Source organism: Xenopus laevis, chromosome 8L, assembly GCF_017654675.1.
Source record: "Xenopus laevis strain J_2021 chromosome 8L, Xenopus_laevis_v10.1, whole genome shotgun sequence".
NCBI classification, from domain to species: Eukaryota; Metazoa; Chordata; class Amphibia; order Anura; family Pipidae; genus Xenopus; species Xenopus laevis.
Window position 1 is genome coordinate 83,268,494 of NC_054385.1, and position 23,386 is coordinate 83,291,879.

The following is a 23,386-nucleotide window of genomic DNA, read 5'->3' on the forward strand; positions in this document are numbered from 1 at the left end:
CTTTTTGATGGTTTTAAATTATAACCATTGGAAACCTGAAGCTGATAGAATGGCTGATATAGTAAAGATGTCACTGTAAGTGCATGTGATCTAAGAAAGAACTAAAATGCAATATTGTTACATAATACTTTAACTGGTGCAGCAACATAATTAATGCATCTAGTGTTACTGAATGTCAAGCATTCAACATATTTCACCATTTAATAATTTTTATGACTGACACAGTGAGAAACGATGTCAGACAAACCATAACATTAGGTAAGGAATTAGGCAGAAAATGCTATTACCTTTACATTATTTTCTTTATAATATAAAGGTAAATTTTTAAAATTATTGTGTTATTTTGTTATAAATTAATGTAAGTTGCTGGTGCTATATACAAAATTATGACAATGATGATGAGTGAGTGAAGTTTGTAAATTGTAATCTCTTCTATAACTAGCCATGCTTATATGTCCTCCAATATCAATGTGCTTAGTAGTAGTCATACTATAAAAAAGGTACAGGAGCAAATGTAGTCTGCCAATTTGGCAAATTTCTACCACACTGCCTCACAGTGAGGCCATGCAACTTCAAGGGAGAACAATACTGACAGACCATCTTCACACCTCACATCTCTGTAGAACCAATAGGCATTTGACCTAGACTAAGAAAGCAATGCTATTTGGATGAGTGTGGCCAAATAGTCCAATATCCAGTCATTTGGTACACAGTTCAATCAGTAGGACACATTACAGGCTGGTATGGGTTAGGCCACCACAATCAACTTTCTAAGATATAATAGCTAGGAACAGAAATTCCTTAAATATGCATGAAATAAGAACATAGGTTGCAGGGCCAAGAAGTGTATTATGGGGTTCATATGAAAAGCCCATTGTCTGGGTTTGAATTAACAATTCAGAAGAGACACATGGAACGTATAATTTTGCAGAAACTTGATTGAATAAATTGTATCATAGGCAGCAAATCTCAAAGGCTATGAGAAAGATAGCACAAGTGAAAATGGTAGGTTTGTTCATCCATATAATATACAAATACTTTGCTAGAGAAATAGAGTTCATAGATTACAGATATTTACTTTATTTCCTATGAACAGAAATAACTGGATACGAACAACATGTATCAAAATATATAGGGGCATATTTATCAAAGGGTGACAATATAATAAACTCTGTTTTCATTCCTAGATAACCATGCCCATAAAATAACTGGATATAGAGATGGGGAGACCCCATGTTGCAGTGTAGTGAAATTTATTTTAACTCATTGATAAATACCATGAATAGTAATTATATCATGAAAAGCACGCAACTGTTGTGTGCATTTGTGTGCTGTGTTGACTTTTTTGATGTACTTTTACCCCAGAGTTTCCCCATTAGTAGAGCAATCAATAGACCTCATGGAATCACGACTGGCCTTTTGGGGGCATTTACTTCCACGCTTTAGGTATGCCCTGAAATGTAAGAGAGTATAGTTAGCCACTCTGGTATTTCAAGTAGGTGGTAAATAAAAGTAGTGCTTATTCTGTAGACTTTTAGAGACTGTCAACACTGCACTAAAATACACAAGGTCAACTCTATCACTCATCACAACTTATATAAGGGGCTCTGCTGTGCCTAGAACCTCAATATACTATGTCTCCAGGAGATCAGCTGCTCCTGTTGCAGCATAAGTGCATTACTATTTTCCATGTCTGCTGCCATATATTGACCAATTTAGCTAAAAACAGAACAGTGCACTCCTAAAGCAGATGATACTGCAAAATTTGTTTTATTTGTCACATAACATTTCAGGTCTAAAAGTACCCATTTTTGTAGAAATATTTTATACATATCCAAAGCACATCATAATGTTTTCTGCAGCCCTGTGTACAAAAAACTTTAAGATGCTGAGCTAAATTGATCTGAATCTCAGAGAACACTTTGAAACATTGGAGGTTATTTATCAAAAAATGTTTCTCGATTTGACAGACATGAATATTCACACAAGTATTTCCTTAAACTTCTGAAGTCACCAGAAATTGTCTCTAACAATGGTATTTATTTTACCAGTTTATTAAAACACTCAAGATTTCTAGTTTCATTGAAAATGGCTGGGACAATGTGAATTCCACTGGCGCGCAAGTAGTTTTTTTTTTTTTTAGACAATACCGTTTGTGAAAATAGCATTTAAAAAAAAAAATTTTTGTTCACATTTTTTTTTTCTTGATCTCAAATTTTGATAAATCGGCTTCATAAAGTAGGATAGCACATGCACATAGCAATAGCACTGAGCAATAGGACTGCACAGAAGGTAAACTTTTGGCTTGGGCAGTAGGGTTGCAGAGTCACAGAATTCAGCTCAGGAATGTTGGCACTTAGGGGTGAAATAAAAACCCCAAACAACTTACATATGCATATCATGTGTGTGCTGTATGAAATGACACTTATGTGTTATGTGTCTACCGTGACTGCATTTTTGTAAATGGTGAATAAAGATGTTTTTCATTTAAGCGTACTAAATAGCCATCTTAAATAAATGGCACGGACAACCTTGCCGTTTTTTTCTCATTTTAGGGCTGATAAAGAACTTACGGTAGAAATATATATGTGGACAAAGAGCACAGAATAATACATTAATTACTTGCTCAGCTACTTTAACAAAGATTGTCACTATCTGATTTATCAGAGTTGATACATGGTACAATTTATAAAAATTCATCTCACTTAAACATGTAGATAGTTATTTAAAAATCAATGTCTGCGTGAAATGCATGAATCCTTCTTGGATGAGGATGTGTTAGGTTATTTGTGTCAAGAATGAAAATGTGAGAAAAGGCAAAGAAGCTGTGAAGTTCATAAATGTTTCCAGCTATGAATAGATGTGCTACATAGCAATGGTATTACACAATGTCCAGAGTGCAAAGGGAGCTGGCTTTGGCATAATTGCATATTTTATGGATGTAATATGATATGACTTTATACAATGTAATAGGAAATATGAGTAAGAAATACAGCAGCATACAGTATATATGTTTAAAGATCTGCAGATATCTATAAGTGTCACCATACCTACATGTCTGGTTTTGGAAAACAACAAATATCATTACTTTTCATTTGTAGTATAAAATCATGCAGTATAGTTCATTTTTAGGGGCCCATTTATTAAACCTCAAAGCTGCTAAAAATCCAAATCCGAAAACACTCCTTCTCAAACCTGTGGAGGTGATGTAGAAGTCAATGGCAGATGTCCCTGAAGTTGTTTCTTGACATCATGATCTGTGCTGCATAATCCGAAAAAATCGGGGTTTTCGTCCAATAATCCGATAAAGTCAAGTTTTTGCAGTGACAATTCGATAAAGTCAAGTTTTCAGAACTTCAGTTGTACGATTCAAATTGACACACAAATTTGTTGCAATGTTTTTTCACTTCGACCTTTTCGAGAAGAATTATTTATAAATGAGTTCAATTTAGGGATGGGAGTTTGGTCAACTTTATTTTAATAAAAAAATTAGATCACGCCCAGTTTTAGTAAATCACCCCTTAGGAGAACTAAACCTAAAAATGAATATGGCTTAACATGCTATATTTTATTTACTGAACTTATTGCACCAGCTTAAAGTTTCAGCTTGTCAATAGCAGCAATGATCCAGGACTTCAAACTTGTCACAGGGGGTCACCGTCTTGGAAAGTGTCTGTGAAACTCACATGCTCTGCTCTGAGCAGCTGTTGAAAAGGGAACCTTAGGGGTCGCTGCAAATTATCAAGCAGAAAATGAGGTTGGTATGTAATATAAGCTGATGCTACAGGGCTGATTATTAAATTCTGATGCTAATTGCACTGGTTTCTGTGCTGCCATGTAGTAATTATCTGTATTAATTACTAATCAGCCTTGTATTGTGACAGTTATAGTCTATGGGGCAAAATTACTTACCTCTGAAATTGCGCCAGTGATGGCTTCGCTGATATTGCAACACTTCGCCAGGCGTAGATTCGCCAGGACAACGCTAATCCACAAAATCCGAAGTTGCGTCCAGGGCGCTGAATGCTTGCGAAGTTGTGCTAGCGTTACTGCAGCAAGCAAAGCGAAGTTACACTAGCATTGGCTAATTTGCATACGGCGGGAAGTTAAAGTTAAATGGGCGAATATGTTGCAGCAAATACATTACACTATACAAGCCCAGGGAACCTTAATAAAATAAAATAGAGTTGTTATATTGCCCTATACATGTGCCCAGTGTATAGTTTATGTGCCATATGTTAGGAAATGTAGGGGGGAAGCCGGGTACCCTAAAAAAAATTACCATTTTTTGCAGCCTATCACCCTGTAAAAAGTAAAACACGGCAGCGTTTTTTGGGACTTAGAAAATTTTTCAACTATTTTTTGACCAAGTCCTATCTACTCAAATCTCAATCTCAGTGAATTATCGTTTTTACATTCATTCGCCAGAGCGCAACCTCGTCTGACGCTAGGGTGCGAAGTACCAATAGAGTCTATTACGCCAGCGCCCGTTAGTAAATCGGTGAAGTTCCGAAATGACATCACGCTGGTGAATTTTCGCCAGCGTTAGTCACTTCGCCCTTTAGTAATTTCCCTCTATGTGTACTGTATATTGTGAGTGGCTCCTTAAGCTCAGTAAGTGACAGCAGCACAGAGCATGTGCAGTGAATCAGCAGAAGATGCAAAAGAAGATGTGGAGTTAATGGGGCATCTTCAGAAATTCAGATCTTTACTGATAAAGGACTATGATTGCTTTGGGCTGATAGAAGCGCAAAACATAATGTACAACATTTCTAGCCTACATCTTTAGTTAAGCTTTAGTTCTCCTTTAATGTATGTGTAGACAAGAGTACAATTCTTCTGCAAAAAGAGGAGAAAGTTGTCTTAAAAACATTACATTGAATACCATTTCTTTTTAGATTACTTTAATGTTAGTTTCAGATTTTTTGTGAAATTTCTCACTTTTCTCAGTCTTTATCATTAAAAATTCCCAACTATTCATAGATTATTCATGTTGATAACTTGATTTTTTTATGAACCAACCCTTAAATGCCCTTTCCTCCTACCAAATAGTTTGCCATGTGTCAACAGACCATCAGCATCTTCAGAAACTTTGATTTCATTACTCACTAAGCAAAGTAGACTGTCTCTGCTCTACAAATACTGGTGCGATATGACTAGCGATTATCTAGAAATTTTGGAACTTTCGCCAGAGGCGAACATTTTTGTGAAACTGCGTAAAACAATATGCCCCGTGGCTTTCTCACTTTGCATGACAAAACAAAAATAACAAGTGACAAAACAAAAAAGACATATGACAAAAAAAAGAGATGCTCGACAAACACATACATCATGTTAGCCTTCCTCTCTCCTTTCTCATCATCTGTAGGGATCTGAGCCATCCCACTGTCTATATAAATATATAGTTTATTAATTTTAAAGGAGAAGGAAGGGTTCGAAACAGTAATGGCATTAAAAGTTTTGCCAGATTTTATCTCCTGATCCGCTATATTAGCTCATCTCTAGTCTCCTCTTTAATCAAGTTATGCACCTTGTAAGTTGCCTCTTCCTTCTGGAGATGGCAGGCGCCATTTTAAAAATGCTGATGTCACTTCCCCCACGGCTCCTCTACATTGTCATGTGCAAATTTTTCCCTTCTCTTGACCCCGTTGCCTCATCAAAACTGCTGCATAATTATCAACTGTATATAACATACACTGTAGTGCAGTTTGAAGTTGGCACAGTTCTGCTCCCTTCGTTGTTTTCAAAGCCGATCTCAGCTCTGCAGAGGGGCTGTGCAGGACTATGTATAGTGTGTTGTCCTAGAAACAGCACGGAAGCCATCCGATTTAACAATAGGAGTAAGTGGGCGGGGCTAACAGGGACAAGCATTTTGGCAGGTTTGAGCTCAATATGCAAATGCAGAAAGAAAAAGTCAGGGAGAGCTCTGTTATGCAGTGCGCATGTATATGCCCAGGGACATCTATGTTCAGGGGGAGAAAGGGAAGCTGAGCAGGAATGGAACAGGTACTGAGTTCAGTGACACAAATTTGCAATTTCATAGGCAAACTAAACTGAGCTGGGGGAATATGTTCCTGACTATATTAAGGCTTAGATTTTTGGATAATGTTGTTTTGAGACTTTCCTTCTCCTTCAATGTGGGATACAAAGCACCCAGATATTAATTGTTGGTGGTCAGATTTATTATTAGTTGTTAGTTATAGTGTAGTAGTAGATTCCATTACCAGTTACGAAACTGGCAACATCTATTGAAAAAACATGTAGCATAGTGAATAGGAAGTCCTCTAACAATGTGGGGCATGTGTGTAGCAGTTTACTGAGCGAGAAATGCATGTAATTTTGGCATCCCAAAGCAGAAACAAGGTGCCATAAAAAAAACACCCATAGACTCTAATGTAGTTTGCAACAAAAATGACGTGCAACAAAATATGCTCTACGAAAAAGTGTCGCAAATTTTTCATCAACTTTGCAAATTTTTCGGTCAATAGATAGGAACCATCAAATCTGTTGAGTACATTTCCATTAACCCTAGTCTCACCCTCAACCCTGTATTATAATATGTATGTATAATTTAGCTATATATATATATATATATATATATATATATATATATATATATATATATATATATATATATATATATATATATATATATATATATATATATATATATATGATAAATAGAAAATGCAGCAACTACCTAAAATAAATGCAGTGCATAGAGTTCTCCAGAAGCCACTGCTATAGTAGCCAATATTTTAATTATTCTCAAGGATTAACATAGGAAATAACACGCAGGAACTAATAACGATTACTAGGTTACAATGGTGTTTTATATCCCACCTGGGAAGTAAACCATAGGACAGGCATCATTTATTCACTATAAAGAAAAGGAGAAAAGGCAAATTAAAATATGAGAATTCCTTGTGATACAGATAAACCTCACCACATTGAAACAATGGTCCAGTGCAGGCAGGGGGAGGAAAAACCAACAGCAATACTATCAAAGGAATCCATGTGGCCACAAGTATAAAGTAAAAAATATGGTTTATTTTCATTTAAATTAAAAATTAATATCTCCTAAAGCCCCTGTGTGTTTAATGCCCTATAGGCACTTAGTCATCGGCTCAGTTTTGGCTAGGACAGCTTCCACTGACTTCTACCTGACCTCACACTTTTTTTCACTTAATAAATATTAAGACATCATACTTTTAAAACCATTAGTTACATTTATAATTTTACAATAAAAATTCTTGTACATTAAAAAAAATCATATTATGTTAGATTCATAGGGTTTGTTAAAAATATATTTAATTATTTTTCTTCTTCCTTCATTCTTCCCCATCCTACACAGAACATTAGAATAACATCCATGGAAATTAACATCATATGAGATGGCTTATATTAATTCTACTTTACCACCTTCAAGCCTCCTACACTGAACTGTTTATGCAAATTCTGAGAAGCAGGCAGACGAGAAATAATCCTGTGCAATTTCATTATTTTCTCACACATCTTCATAGCAATAATTTTAATTGTATCTGCAGTGCAATTTTTAAAGGCCATTGGAATTTCCTTGACATAACATGAAGTAAACCAGACATTTCAGATTTACAAGTAGAAACAAAGGGCGATTGAATGTCATGTTATTTAGGCCATTACTATACATAAGTACATACTTCCAAACAGCATCGTACTGACAGGTTGGAGGCCCACCAGGGCTTCCACCACAGGGGCCCCAACTGCCTCTGCCTTAACCCCCCTGCAGACTCCCAGCCTCGATCACAACCCGCCCCCCTCTGGGCCCCTGTGCATACCTGTCCTGTAGTTGTGGGGGCAGAGCGGGATGAAAATAGGTCCGGGCGTGGGCTGGTGGGACCCATGAGGACAAGGGCACATATTTACAACCTACTAGGACCATATTTGGAGGCACATATTTTCTCTGCTAAAAAACCGTGGGTACATTGGACTAGCACAGAAGCCCAAAACATAGGGGTCACTTAATGTCCCATGGGTTGGAAGTGCTAGAGCACAAAGGTGCACAACTTAACTATTGTTAGTGTTTATCTAAGTACTTGCACCACAAGGAATGCTGCACTCTTCTTCTCCTGACAGGTTAATAATCCAGTACAAGGAGCAGACTGCAGCCTCAGGAGACTAAAGCCAGCATCATCCTTAACACTAGCTATAGGCAAAGAGGTAAGGGCAAGGGCCAATTGCAGCCTGGGTCCCCTGCCACTCATTAAGAAGTGTGCCTGAAGCCTCTAATGAATTTAACACTGACTAACACAGTCTTCAGGGCAGAATCATTTTTTCAATCCGTGAAAACATTCCTGCATGTTTCTACCATCGAATCGAATTCGAGTTTTTTCTATGAAAAAAACTCAAATGTCAGGAAGGCTACAAACAACTCCAAATTGATCCCAGAAGGCTAAAACAGCAGTTCGGCAGGTTTAAGGTGGCGAATAGTCAAATTTAAGTTCTTAAAGGGCCAGTGTATGATAAATCTCGAAAATCAAATTAGAATTTTTTTAAAAAACTCTAAATGAATTTTAACAAATTCCCTAGTAAAATTTCACAGATTTGGCCATACAAAAACTCGAAAATCAAACATAGAAATTCAATATTCAAATTCAAAAATTCTAGTTTTCACTTCGACCCTTGATAATTCTGCCCCTAACAAAAAAAAATTTAGATTTTACTGCAATTCAAGTTTTTCATGGTTAAATAAGGATTTTCTTCAAATTCAAGTTTTTTGAACTCAAAAGTTGGAGATTTATGAAATGATAAAAACTTGAAAACTGTAATTTAAAAAAATATGTATTTGGAAAAAAAATCCAATAAGAATTTTCATAAATGTGCCTTTCATTGTCAGACATTAGGAGCTGCAGTTTGATAAACCGAATCTGTAGATTGTATTCCTCACAGTTTCTTTACAGGGGTATAGTACTAAAAACCAGAGCCATGCAGTTACTTAGGCTGAATTTGTACATTGGTTCAGTGAAGAAAAGTCATATCAGCATCAACAAGCAAGATAATTACCCTAATAATGTAGGCTTGAAAACATAAACCGCTTTGCAAAACAATGCAAGAAAATCCCCATGCAGTTCTTGAATGCAGAAGGCAAGACAAACTGTACCATATTTGGGCCCTTCATATCTATTAAATGTCTTAATCTCTTAAATGTGTATTGCAGTATTACTTTCAATACTGCTCCCACTCAATCTATGATGATATATGTGCAGACTTCAAAATTTAGGCATTAATTAACGTTGTCACCTATTAAATTTGGAGTTTTGCCACTTTTCCAAAACAGCTGTTTCACTGCTGAAACATTTGCTACACTAGAATTGCTACTTTGTGTTCATTTTATATGAAATTTATTTGCAATTTATTCCACCCCTTATTCCCAGAATGGAGGAACAATTGCACCCTAGATTAAATGCATACAAGGTGGGGTTTTGCTATGGCTTTGAATAAGCTTTAATGAAGTGGTCCATTGATAAGAAACAAGTAATAACTATAGCCCAGTCATTTTTAATCTTTTATGTTGGCTGTAGTATTATTTACCATCACAGTGTTAACCTTTTATACGTAATTATATTTCATCTACTGCTACTTTTTGCTGAAGGGCATATGTTATGTCCAAATAAAGACTACTGTTGCTGGGCAGTGTAAGCATTCTAGTTGGACAAGCCTTAACTAGTTACTTGTAAATACTTTAGACAAAAAACTTTTTTCCAATGTGCATCTGATGTCATATCATAAATACACATAATTCACCTTGAAAGATGGATTGTTGTGGTTTTGACTTTTCCTTTTTATTATAACATGACATCAGCTGCTTCATTTTTCGATAAATGCAACCTTGAATGCAACCTTATACCTGCTTATATATTAAAAATCCAAACATTTCTAGGAGTAGTTAAAAAGAAATCTGATATTGAGACGATTCTTTTCATGTTTTTTTTGTGGAAATAATATAATGCATGACAACAAAGCATTTAAAGAAATTGCCATGCTCACTTTAAAAATGCATAATTGCAGTAAAAATGGGTCACACAACACCATAGGGAATCTGAACACTATTCTGAATTAACCTCTAAAAGCTTTGCCCCCCTTAAAGGCTTATTCCTGTCAATGAGATTTCTAAAAATATAGCAAAACAGAAACACACATCCTATTTTATACTGTGACATTCCTGTTCCTCTCTGGGAAGCAAATACTAAAATATTACTTCTGAGTGCATTGCTCCAATGTGAATATGTTTTAAAAAAAATGAATCACATAGATTGTCTTACCTGCCATTTCTGTTTTATTGAGTATAGCATAATTCATAAATCAAATAGTCATTTCTTTATAGATATGTAATAAGGTAATGCAGTAAAAGGCAATCTTTTAAATAAGAAATCACTTGTATACCCACAGCTAGATAGGCACACCAAGTAGTAGAGCATTTATTTGAAGAGCAGTAATATACAGGTATGGGATCCATTATCCAGAAATCTGTTATTACAGAAGGCAACATAAGGCCTCCTCCCATAGACTTCATTTTAATGAAATAATTCTATATCTTTTAAAAAATTTCCTTTTTCTCTGTAATAATAAAACAGTGCCTTGTTCTTGATTCCAACTAAGATAACATTTTTGGAAGGATGGCTGAGCCACAAAATAACATGGTGTATTTCATCCTAGCAGGTTTACATTTATGTACAGACACAGAAAATCATAGCCATATTTAAAATAAGTAAACTTCTGAAATATTACCATGTTTTATTAGTATTATTATGTGTAACCACAATGATCAGATAGCAGAGAAGATCCCACATGTAGACAGGTATTTTGCAAAGAAAATTAACATTATACATTATACATTATAAATTAACATTATACTCTTTTTAGCAATCCCCTAGATATAGAGGACAAATTAGAAACATTTCTACAAGACAATATACAGTATCTGCATTGTCATAATTAAGTTTGTGCTTATTAAATTAAAAAGCTGGAAGGCAGACAAGATAAGGCAACCTATTAACAAAACGGTGGTAGAGCTGTCAGCTAAATCAACAACTTTAGCCTTGAAAATACAATTACTAGGAGATTGAAGTTTCTATGAAATGGCCAGTCCTGTCATGATACTATGATAGAATTTCTCTAAGGTAACCAATATTTATAAATGGAAGCAGTAAAACAATACATCAAATTTCAATTTCATTGTAAACTTAAATACAATCACTCAACTTTGTAGCCTCCTGTAAGTAAATGCATGAATGTTTGATGAAGTTGTAGTGCTGTTCAGCTGCTGCAAATACAGGCAGGACTTTCTAAAAAGAGAGAAATCCCCATGTATTGAGGGTGTTTCACAGGGAAGCACGGGGCTAAAACGAAACAATCTCTCTTTAAAGATGTGGATATCTTGCTCGTCATAGTAGCGAAAACCAAGCAGACTGCAGGTTCAAGACATGGAGCTGCTATTTGGGAGTCAAATTCATATTGAAGTGGTAGTATATATTTTTTTTTTACTTTTAGAGAATGCATTCCAGTGCATGTCACTTTTCCATATCTAAACATTTTGTTTGTGAGAAGTGGCATAATTAGAAGGATGAACCCTTGCTCATAGCATTGTTCCATACCATCTATATCATTTCTTTCCTATGGCTTATTCATCCCATTCTGACATCTGTCCATAACCTGATGCTAACACTGAGGTTAGATTAAATGAATTGGATATTAAAAGTACCCTTACAAACATCTTTTATGCACATTGTAGCTAAAGGAATTCTAAGCAAAACTGCAGTTCCATTATTAATTGTGTGTGTGTTTAATTATATTTCTTCTACGGTTTTTAGACTTATAATTAAACTTACGTTTTCCTTAGTGTTAAGGCCACTGACCCTTTCAGCCAGCAGATGTTTTAAATGACAGGCTGGAAAATTAATGGTAGAGGCCACAACAGGAATAAAAGCAATAAAAATTCATCAAATAAATATATCTTGCCACCAAATCAATCATCTTTGGAGGTAGCTAGTCCCTAGGGTCACTAACCCTTACAGCAAGGCACTACTCTTAGTTTGTCAGAATAGAACAGTAAGAAGAATACTTCAAAAATGTAAAAAAAAATGTTTAAAGGAGAATTCCACAAAAACATAACTTAAGCTTTTTGAAAAGTAAACATAATTTCAAGCAACTTTGCAATATACATCATTTAAAAAATATGCAGACTTTTCATGATTTTTATTGGTTTCTGACAGTTCCCTAAGCCTAGCCCCTGCTCTCCTTCTGATCTCTGACTGCTTTGCTGAGCTGGCTGACTAATGTTACTTTGTGTCAACAGCCAGCTGTCCCCAGCCTGCATCCTCCAAACCCCACAATTTTCTGCACAAATGATTTCAATAAGGAAAGGAACATCACAGTGCAATGCATTTTGGGTTATGTAGTTCCTGTATGCTGAATTTGTAACATCAGTGTTTTAGTCCCTCCTTCCCTGCCAGGATTTCAAATGATGTAGAAAGAAAAGAACTCTAAACAGCTGGATTTCAGCATAGAAAATGGCATTTATACATACGTTTTGAAGAAACAGGTTACTATGATGGATATATTAGGAGTTTCTGTGTTATGCGGGCCTCTTGATCAAATTTTGGATTGAAAGCCGGAGTTCACCTTTAATCGGACAAAACATGACATAACAGATTCTGCTGCAGAAAGAAACTGTTTTAATTACAAAGAAGTGGCCTGAAGAACCTTTTCTGCCAAACAAAGATTCATTATGAGACAAAATGTCCAACTTATAATGAAAAGAAAAGTGTTGGAAGAACCCAGGTTGCTGCTTTACAGACCCCAAGTTGAATGGGCCTTAATCCCTTCTGGCATATGACATCCCTGCTCTCTGTAGGCTGTGGTTATAGCTATGGCAATCCAATGCCCAACAGTCTTGGTAGTGGCTGCCTGACCCTTATGGATGCCTGCTTGGATGACAAAAATATTTTTATACTTTCCTTTAGTTCTTATGATAAAGTATATTCCTCTAAATTTCTGACATCTAAGCTTTGTCACTTTATTTGATCATTAGAAGAAGTCTCTGGATGAAAAGACAGGAGGACAATGGGCTTATTAAGATGAAAGTGGAGACCACCTTAGGTAAAAAAATTGGCATATTCCTAAGGATAACTTTGGATAAAAAAATGTAAAAGGTGGTTCACATGAAAGAGCTCTAAATTCACTGATTCTTCTAGCCGAAGTCACCATTCACAGTCACCAGTAAAACAGTTTTAAGGGTCAAATTCCATAAGGCTCTATCTTTCTTAGGAGTAAACGGTTTGGCTGACAGAACCCTCAAGACAAGAGGTGGAGACCTAGCTTTAATCGGAGGATGTATTCTTTTAACAGCTGATAGGAAACAAATTACTAGAGGATCATTCACTCATCTGATATTTAGGACCACAGTCGAAGCTGAGATTTGAACTCCACGACAACCCCTTATCTAATTCAGACTGTAGGAATTCTAGTATGTGGTTTTTAGAAAGTGAAAGAGGATCATAATCATGCTCTTGAGCCCAGCACCAAAGGGTAGAAATGATTGTTTGAAACTCCTGAGTTTACAAGCCCTCTACTCTCCCAAAATTGCAAGTCTTCTTAGCAGAGGGTACCAGGGCCAAAGATTACTATAACATTCACTTTGGACTTCTTTATCTTGATGAGAAGCAGAAAAATGAGATGAGAGAAAAAATATAAGCGAGGCTCTCCCCCCCCCCCCAATCCTGGGCTAAGCCATCTACTGCTTTGGCTTGTGGATAAGAGACTCTTGAGGAAAAAAATGCATCACCTTCGTGTTCTTTACAATTAGTTCTATGGTTGGAGTCCCCCATTTTCGAGTAATGCTGCTGAAGACCTCTTGATTTAGATCCCACTATGTGTAATCTAGCGGTTGTCAGGATAGAAGATCTGCTGCAAAATTATCTCTTCCTGGAATATAGACAGCAGTGAGGTCTTTTAGATTTGCCTTTGCCCATATCGTTATGGGTTCTATCTCGTTATGGGTTCTAGACTCAGACTTCTTGTTCCGTGCTTTCTCACATAAGAAACTGCTGCCACAATCTTATCTTTATGGAAGAAGTTACAAGATCTGAAAAAGCACTGAAGGCCTAATTTATAGCCCTTAATTTCAATACATTTGCAGGAATGCCTTTTAAGTTAAGTATGCCAAAAATCTTGAGCTTAGTGACCAAGGCAATTAGCCTTCCCAACCTTCTGCTGAAGTGTCTGTATAGATTTTGACCCAGGAGGGTTCTAGGAATGGGAAACCATTTAATTCATTTTCTTGTTCTCCCCACCACTGAAGACTTGCCTTGATTCTTTGAGGTAGAGGAATTAGCTGAGTCCCATTCTTCTAATATTTGTCCCGCAGGCTTAGAAAATGATATTGCAGTGACCTCTTTTTCCACCTCTGCCATCTGACCACACCAATTCAGGAAGCCATTGGCCCCAGTGTCCTCATCATTGTTCTTGCTGTGATCTGGGTCTCTAAGCAAACTCTGGAAATCTCCATCTGCAACTTTGCAACTCTCTCTAGAATCAACTTCATTATGTTGTTCTTCATATCTATGAGAGCACCCAGGAAAATCAGAGTTTGAGAAGGCATGAGATAGCTTTTCTTTATCATCCAACCCAGTTCGTTGAAAACATCAGATCCCAATTCTTCACAGCTTGTTTCCTGCACCTGGCCACCAGAAGGAGGTCATCCAAGTAGTGAACAATTTCTAGACCTGCTTGCCTGAGCCAAGCTCTGGTCACCATTAGGACCTTGGAGAAGGTTCTTGGAGAAGTTGATAAGCCAAATGGCAGGCAGGTGAATTGAAGATGTTGAGTTTTCCACACAAATCTTTGGAAGCATTGATTCTCTACAGCCACTATTCCATCCTTCAAGTTTATTTAAATTAGCCAATCTCCACAATTGATTGTTGGCTTGTTGGCATTTAAACATTCCATTTTAAATGACTGGACTCATGTGTTTGTTCAACCTTCTCAGGTCTTGAAAAGGGCAAAGATCTCTTATACTTTTTTTACAAGAGAAAGAGGAGAATAAAAACCCTTTGTCCTTGTATAAGCGGGAACAGTGACAACTGCTCCATTTGAACTAATTGCTGCACATTATCTTCCATAGCCTGAATGGCCTCTCTGTCATTAGGGACCCTTGTCTCGCAAAACTAATTCCAAAAAGGTTTTGAAGAAAATTCTATTCTGTAGCCCTGAGAATTATGTCTAATTCAGGAAGCGTGAGTAATCTCTGCCCAGGCTTCTCTGTATTGGGGCTTTCTTGCTACTATTTTTGGGAGCCTGAGCAGGCTCCATCTTATGCTGTTTTATTCTGAGCTTTGGGGGATCTGATGCCTCTGGACACATGGGTCGGAAAATACCTAGATTGTCCTGAACACCACCTTTGAGCCTAAAAAGTGGAATCTTCTTCCAAGGATATTTTAGCTTGGATTAAAGAGGCAGTAACTGAAGGAGTTAAACAAAAAACAAATCTTAAATGACCAAAAGCTTCTACCAGTAAAGAAGAATTTTGTTCTTCTTCGTCAATCAACGATGACATGGAAGTAATAACTTCTTCTGAGGATGATGATAATTATTCATATGGTTTTGATCATAAGCTAGAGTCTACTTTAATTAAATTTGTCAAACAGACACTATCTCTTATCTATCCTTATTTGGAGTTAGAATACATTATACAAGTAGCAGAAAAAGTGGTGGCACACAAAATACATTAAATACAATGAGAAGCAGTGGGAACTTTACCCCATATACAATAAATACACTGATTGACAGTGGGAACTTTAGGCCCAAATCCATTAAATACAATGAGAGGCATTGATTTATGATACCCCAGACCCCTTACCCTTCCAACCTCAGGTTTTCTGAAAGCTGGAGAAGATTTAAGCATTGCAGTGATCAAGATAAAGCCAGAAATTGTTTGCACTGCTAAAAGTACTAAAACTCCCTAGTGGTAAACATGAGAAAATCAGCCAAGCAGGAAAACCCTGCTTTGATATTGCACAGTCTGGGCCATATTGACGTACAATGGGAAGGGTAGAAACAATAGTTTATCACAATCAGTTCTATTGTATAGCACTGGCTCCTTCTCAAAGATCAGAAGCGGGCACAATGCACAGATATGTCTTCACACCAATATTACAACAAAAAAAAATACTTTAGTTTTGGTTCAAGAATAACATTGTAAATGGTAGAGTGAATTATTTGCAAACAGTGCAATTTAGTTTAACAGTGCAGAACTTTTCCCTGAAGAGAGAATCTATAGACAACAATGGGAGAGTTGCCTTGTCACATTGGCTAGTAGTGATGGGCGAATTTATTCGCCAGGCGCGAATTCGCGGCGAATTTGCGTGATTCGCCGCCAGCGAATAAATTCGCGAAACTCCCGCGAAAATTCGCGGAAAAAAGTCGCCGCCGTCAAAAACGGGCGCCGGCGTCGGAAATTCGCCCATCACTATTGGCTAGTGGTTGATAATGCTTGATACACCAAAAGAGACCTTGTTGAAACTGAACCCTATTTGTATGCCCATTTGTTAGTAACCATTAAGATGATGACCCTACTGTTTTATAACAAATAAAAATGCTGTTGTTGATGTGTATATATATATATAATCTACAGACCAGCTAATTCCCTATGGGCCAGACTGTAAATTATATCCTTATAAACGGCGCGTTCTTACGTCAGAACGCGCTGATTATAAGACAGAGACAGCACCTGCGCTGCTGCTCCCTCCCTGCTGCTTTCCTTTCACTCGTCTCCCCTCCCATCTTACTTTCAGACACAGGAGCTATCTTTCTTCACATGGCGCACTTGTGTCTCTCTGCCTCACAGCTATCTGCACGTCAATCTCCCTGCCCCTTCGTCTCCAATTTTGCTCCGCCCTCTCCATGATGCGTCTCTTGTCTCGCAGGATCTCACTCCAGTCTCTCTCCCCCTCCCACCATGGCAAGTTTGCTCGCTGAAAATCTCTCTTCCTCTCATGCTTTGCTGCCCCTCCCAAGCTCCGTGTCTTCTCTTGTCACTCTCACTCCTTATGGTGCCTTTCCCCAAACTCCGTAGCAGCTGATGACGTCACCAATGGCAGGCATAAGAACAAGAAGCTGAACAAAACTGGAAGCAATAAAAATAAAGGTACAAATAGAACTATAGGGAAACTCAAGAAACAAAATTAAATAATGTGAACACACACAGGGAACAAACACAAGTTTAGCAGACACAAAAGTAAACACAACACAGTGTAGCATTTTGAAGAACATACATGAAAGTGAGACATTTCACACAAAAAATCCTGTAGATTATAATGCATAATATACCCCCTACCTAAATTTATAAAGATATCAGAAGTCACCTCGGAGTTATGTGACCTGTATAAAAGCACTCGGCCTGCGGCCTCGTGCTTTTATATGGTCACATAACTCCTCGGTGACTTATAATATCTTTATAAATTACAGTAGGGGGTACATTATCCACTATATATATATATATATATATATATATATATATAACGGTTAAATATAACTGATAAAATAGAGGATCTGAGACAAAATGAATGACATTTCTTCAGGTTGTTCAATTTCTTTTGGATAGCAGGTTTGAGAATGTATGCATTTTTTTTTTTTTTTAAACAATCATTAAATATTGTTAATGAATTTTCGCCAGTGAACGCTCTGCCACACTTTGCCAGTTGTAAATTTGTTACCACTACGCTAATTTACTAAAATGTGAAGTTACGTCTCAGCAGCCGAACGCTGATGAAGTTTCGGTAGTGTTAATTCGTCAGCATGAGCATTTCTTAGTGATCTTTCGTTATCGTTCAATTCTGCCTAGCAAAACGTCGTTAGTACGCTTACATCAATTTGAATAGGGCGGGTACATATAGGTTGTATAGAGGAAAATTACAAATTGTGTTTCTTGGTTTTTCCGCACCTTCTAACCACCCATAACCACTGTTTAGAAGTCCTATAATCTTAGACGTGCAGTCAGCTCTTAGAAATTAACATGAATTTGTACCAGAAAGAAAGGAACTGCAAAGAAGTGCTAACAAGGTCGCACAGCCTTGTTAATAAATATAATTAGATTGTGTGTGTGTAGCTTGGAAACCATGAAAGGAATAATTGATGCCTTAGAATTTTTTTTGATGAGTGCAATCAAAAATGAGTAAATTCATTGTGTCCACACTTTGATGTGTTGTCATTATTATATCTTGTGATAAATAATTAAGAGTTAATAAAGTGCAATAGTGTAAGGGGTTCTAATTACGTAAGCAACAGTTCGCATGCCACTAGTCTGTAGAAGAAGGAATTACTCAATAAAACATAACATTTAATGTTCATTTAAAATCAAAAGAGGGAATTAATAAAATATAAAAACACTTAAAAATATAATGTATCCCGATCTGGTATCACAGTTGTAAGGATTGCAGTATATCTGAGTAATGAAAATACTGGTCTCACCTAGAGCATTACATCAGCCTATATGCCCTTTAATAGTAGTATGAGTTGGGGTGGGGAGCAGGAGGGTGTCTATAGTAAAATAAATTAGGTAGCTCCCATTGTGGGAAAAACAACGGACAAACCAACACCTTGTATGCTGGACCTTGAAGTATCGTACAAGTGTTAATTCCAAAATGGTGTGCAAGGAGAGTAAACTGACACTTTGTCCTCTCAGAGGCACCTAAGTAGGTATGGCCTACTCCCTATGTCTTGTGTTAAAGCAACACCAAAAGTTTGGACATGAACACAATAGGTTAAATAACCAAAGGTAGCGCATACAAATGGAGTACAGACCCAGTGTACTGTACCTTGCAGTATTATACAGACATATATGTTTCCAATAAGGTGTGCATAGGGTAACTGGCGCTTTGTCCTCTCAGAGGCACTTAAGTAAGTGTGGCCTATTCCTTATCGCTAGTGCAAATGCAACACCGAAAATTGGAAACGGGCAAAGCCCAAAATTAAGTCTGTGTGAGTGCGGGTGACAACATCACCGGTCTGTCCACCGCTACCATTAATTCCCTCTTTTGATTTTAAATGAACTATTAAATGTGTATTGAGTGATTCCTTCTTCTACAGATTAGTGGAATGCGCACTGTTGCTTATGTAATTAGCACCCCTTACACTATTGCACTTTATATACACACACAATCTAATTATATTTATTAACAAGGCTATGTGACCTTGTTAGTTCTTCTTTGCAGTTCCTTTCTTTCTGGTACAAATTTAGGTTGAATAGAGTTCTTTATTAGTGATATTGATTAAAATACTTGAAGTGGCCATTTATTATAACAAATGTCCAAGGAAGCAAAATAAAGAATAAAGAGATCCTCTAATGCCCTAGACATGAGCCCATCCTAAAACAAATGTGGCATGACCCTTAAATTGTTGAATAAATCTTTAATAATTAGGACTTTTGAAGGCAATCCCGCTTTAAAAAATTAAAAGACACTAGCTTTTTTAAAACTTCTATGAGTTTTCCAGCATACAGGATATGATGTCACGACATAAGATTGAGGAGGATGTAGCTTTGTTTTATTTTGCCTGGTTTAAGGTGGCGAAGGAAACTCTGGAGAAAGAGGTAACGTTCTGTAAAATTCATACTTACAGTACAAGACTTACAAGAGCAACTTCCTCCCCTGCTAAACTAATGTCTAGACTATACCAGAACATCATAGTAACAGTCAAACCCCCTTTGATAGAGCATACGTCCTATGGATACAGGCTATTCCGGACCTCAACCAGGAGATGTGGAAGGAGGCAATAGAAACGGCCTACAGTTTCTTAATCAGGGACAGACTGATACAGACTGATACAATAAAAGATTCTCCATCAAGGTTACATAACCACTCTTAAACTAAAAAAAATTGGAAAAAGCCAAGACGATCTGTGCCCCAATGTACATTTCCAGGTGCTAACTTTATCCACATGATCAGGTCCTGTCCCCTGATCCAGTTATTCTGGACCAAGGTAATGGAGACCCTTGCCACTGAACTGGGTACTCCATATAATGTTGGTGGTATGCTTACTGGGAGTAATTGATGATCTAATACCAACCAATGCTGCTAGAACTTGGTTACGTTCCCTTATGTTCTACCAAAAAAAAAAACAGTGATTATGCACTGGATGGGGAATACCCCTTGTCATGTTACACATGTATCATTTTTTTCTTGTTTTGTTCCATCTCCCCTCCTGTTGTCCCCTCTGATCTCTGTCTGTTGGGTTTGCTCCACTTGTCCAGTAGTTTATGCTAGGCTCCATTTTAAACTGCATCTATATTGCTAGAGTGCATCATATTATAGTCTTTTAAACTATGTGGATGTTCACTGCTGTCAAGATCCTCACAGTATGAAATAAACTACTCAACGATCTTCAGGGTGTCATTCTGATTGAGTTCAACTGTCTGCTGAAATCCCTGATGTTGTATGTTATTGCTATCTCAAGACAACTTGATGAGTTAAAGAGATCACACTTACAATGCTTAGGAAGGGAAATAGAACACCCATATTACCATACCCTTCTGGAGACAGATTAATTAAATTAACGTATAAAGCAAGAGGGGCACCAGAAGAATTCAAAAGTGTGGGTGGCCTGGTGCAACCCAGACTCCCTGGAACACATATAACCTATATTTATTTGATTTATATCCTCTTCTCCACACAGGCAATAACAACTCTTGTTTACAATGTTGTTAATTGACGTGACGCTGTATCTGCACCAACACTAATTGTAACTGTTATAATCAATCATAACTGACAAATGTCTATTATTTTCTCTTTTGGGTTGTTTTATTTTGCGGTTAAAACAATAAAATTTACCTTAAAAAAAACAGTCCCCTGAACTGGGTAAATTACTAAACAGTACAGAAGGGCATATTTATACACATTAGTACTTAGTGAGTCACAGTAGAAAATTATTTTCGAATATACTTGAATTTTTAGCTCACTAACTGTTACATTTTAACCTTGATGTTAGCTGTGGATTAATATGCAGAAAATCCATCTGCAGCTCAATCAATCATTCTAAATGGTATGGGAGAAACTGCACTGAACACAACATTTTGTGCTTTTCAAATGATTTCAGATTTTACAATAAAATGGGGGGATATTATATGTTTTGTTAGTGAAAAAAAAGTTTGCAAACACCTTTGTGATTTTTAGTAACCATGTTTGCGTCCTTTTTGATCGATTACAGACCTTGTCAGCTTCCTCGCAATGTTTGTGAACAAGTGCCTTTTGCAAACATGTGCAGTATATGTAATAAAATGTTGCAATCGCAAAGTGTTTTCTGCGCAACTCCAGAGTAGGTGTTAACGCTAATGTTTGCTTAGTGATAATGAGCGATGTAATATTTTGCCAGCAAACGATTATACACTGTGAGCAGTGCTAAATATTCACAAAAACTACATTTTAAGTAACACTTGTGGTTTTTAATCATACCCCCCAAGTCTATATTTTTATAGACTTGGGGGTGTAATTAAAATATATGTACCGAAATATTTTCAGCATTAGAAATAAGTTGCTTATTTTTGCCAATATGATGGTATTAGAATCTTCTTCCCTCCCTGTAAAAACAATTAATACAAAAAATCACACAGGGAAAGGATTAATGGAACCCCCCAAGTTGGGAATAACTACTGTCTTTAGAGCAAGACACACATGAATGCCATCCTCAGCACCGCATATAAAGGGCACATTTGCAGGACCTGGGCCCAACCAAAGAATATTACAAATTTTTATTTGCAAGGTTTTGCTCTTTGCAAATTTTATTAAATCTTCCCCTTATTATTATTTTGCAGCCATATGAGATAACTAGATGAGAACAGATGAGATAAGTAAAGAATAGTAGTAGTGGTACAGCTCAGGTGTAGCCTTTTTGCCCTCCTGCAGCCTAGCCCCACTCCAAAATGGTCCAAACCCAGGGGCGCTTCTGCCATGAGGCAAGGTGAGACCCTTGTCTCTGGCGGCAGCGAGCAGGCAGTTACAAGGGGTGGCAAAAAGTCGCCTCATTGCGCTTAATGCACTACCGATACTGCCCCCTTAGACCCGCTCCGACGCAAATTTTTAAGCGCGGAGGGGGGCGGCAGCAGCCCCGGAATCAGCGCTGTCCAGACCCAGTTAGACAGTCTAACATGGACCCTTTGGGCAGTGGGTGATGGATAGATTTGTTGCCCGTGATTATTTATGAACGACTGTGAGCAACAAATCTCTTAAAAATGCATTTCCATTGGAAATAACTGAAAATTACTGGTGGTAAAACCAACATATTGTGAATTTGCCCGAAGTTTCCTCCAGAGGCGATATGTTGGCTACACTGCCTGCAATTTCAGTTATTTATAATGAAGAAGCATTTTCGGGAGATTTGTTGCTCACAGTTGTGCATAAATAATGGTGGGCGACAAAACATCGGCAGTTACAATTATTTTGCAATTATACAGCAGTACAATAATTTAGAGGTTAAGTAAAGAATAATTGCAAATGTCAGCTTGAGCATGTAGCTTTGGTGGGGGAGGATTATTGGTGGCAGAGGCAGGCATGGGCCGTGGACTAGTGGAGCAGAGCTAGTTAGGCCTGTACTGTGTTTGTGTGCAAATCTCTGGAAGACTGACTGCACCCATGACTTTTATTTGGCCTGCCCCCTCAAATCACATCATTAGGTGGGCCCAAGGCAAGTGCCTAGGGCACCTAGTGGGTAATGCGGTCCTGGTTACTTGCAAATCTGTTCCTTGAAATAATGATAAGCACATTATAAATAGTATTATTTAGTCCACTGCACAGTCAAACCATGGTGCATCTTTATGGAATACACAAAATCCTATGTTATTCTGGGCCTATATTGTTTTATATTGTGAAAGGTAACCTGATATATCTATCTGTATCTTGCGTGAAGGTAAAAAGCTGCAAAGTAAGCAAGCGATAATTCAAGGGCTATAAAATCTTTGGGTAGGTAAGTAATATATTTGCTAAGCTTTTATGTTACCATATAAAAACAAAAATCAATGATACACTCCCTTCAGGAAATGTGTACCAACACATCAAAATGTGCAAGAACAAATACTGTATTAACTGAAATCAATACAAATGTACAAACATTAATTGAATGCATTAATACTAGCACATTCACAGAACAAATAAACTATCTGTTGCGTGTAATGGGCATTTTGGCTTTCAGGAGTACATGTTTCAGATGAGCAATATAAGAGATTAACAGAGAACAGCTGTGCCAAATATTCTTGGACGTGTAAAGCATCAAAATGTGGTTGTTAGAGAAAATAAAAATGCACTAATATGGTTAAGTGGCAGATGGCAAACCAAAGTTGATTTTTCTATAGTCACTCATTAGC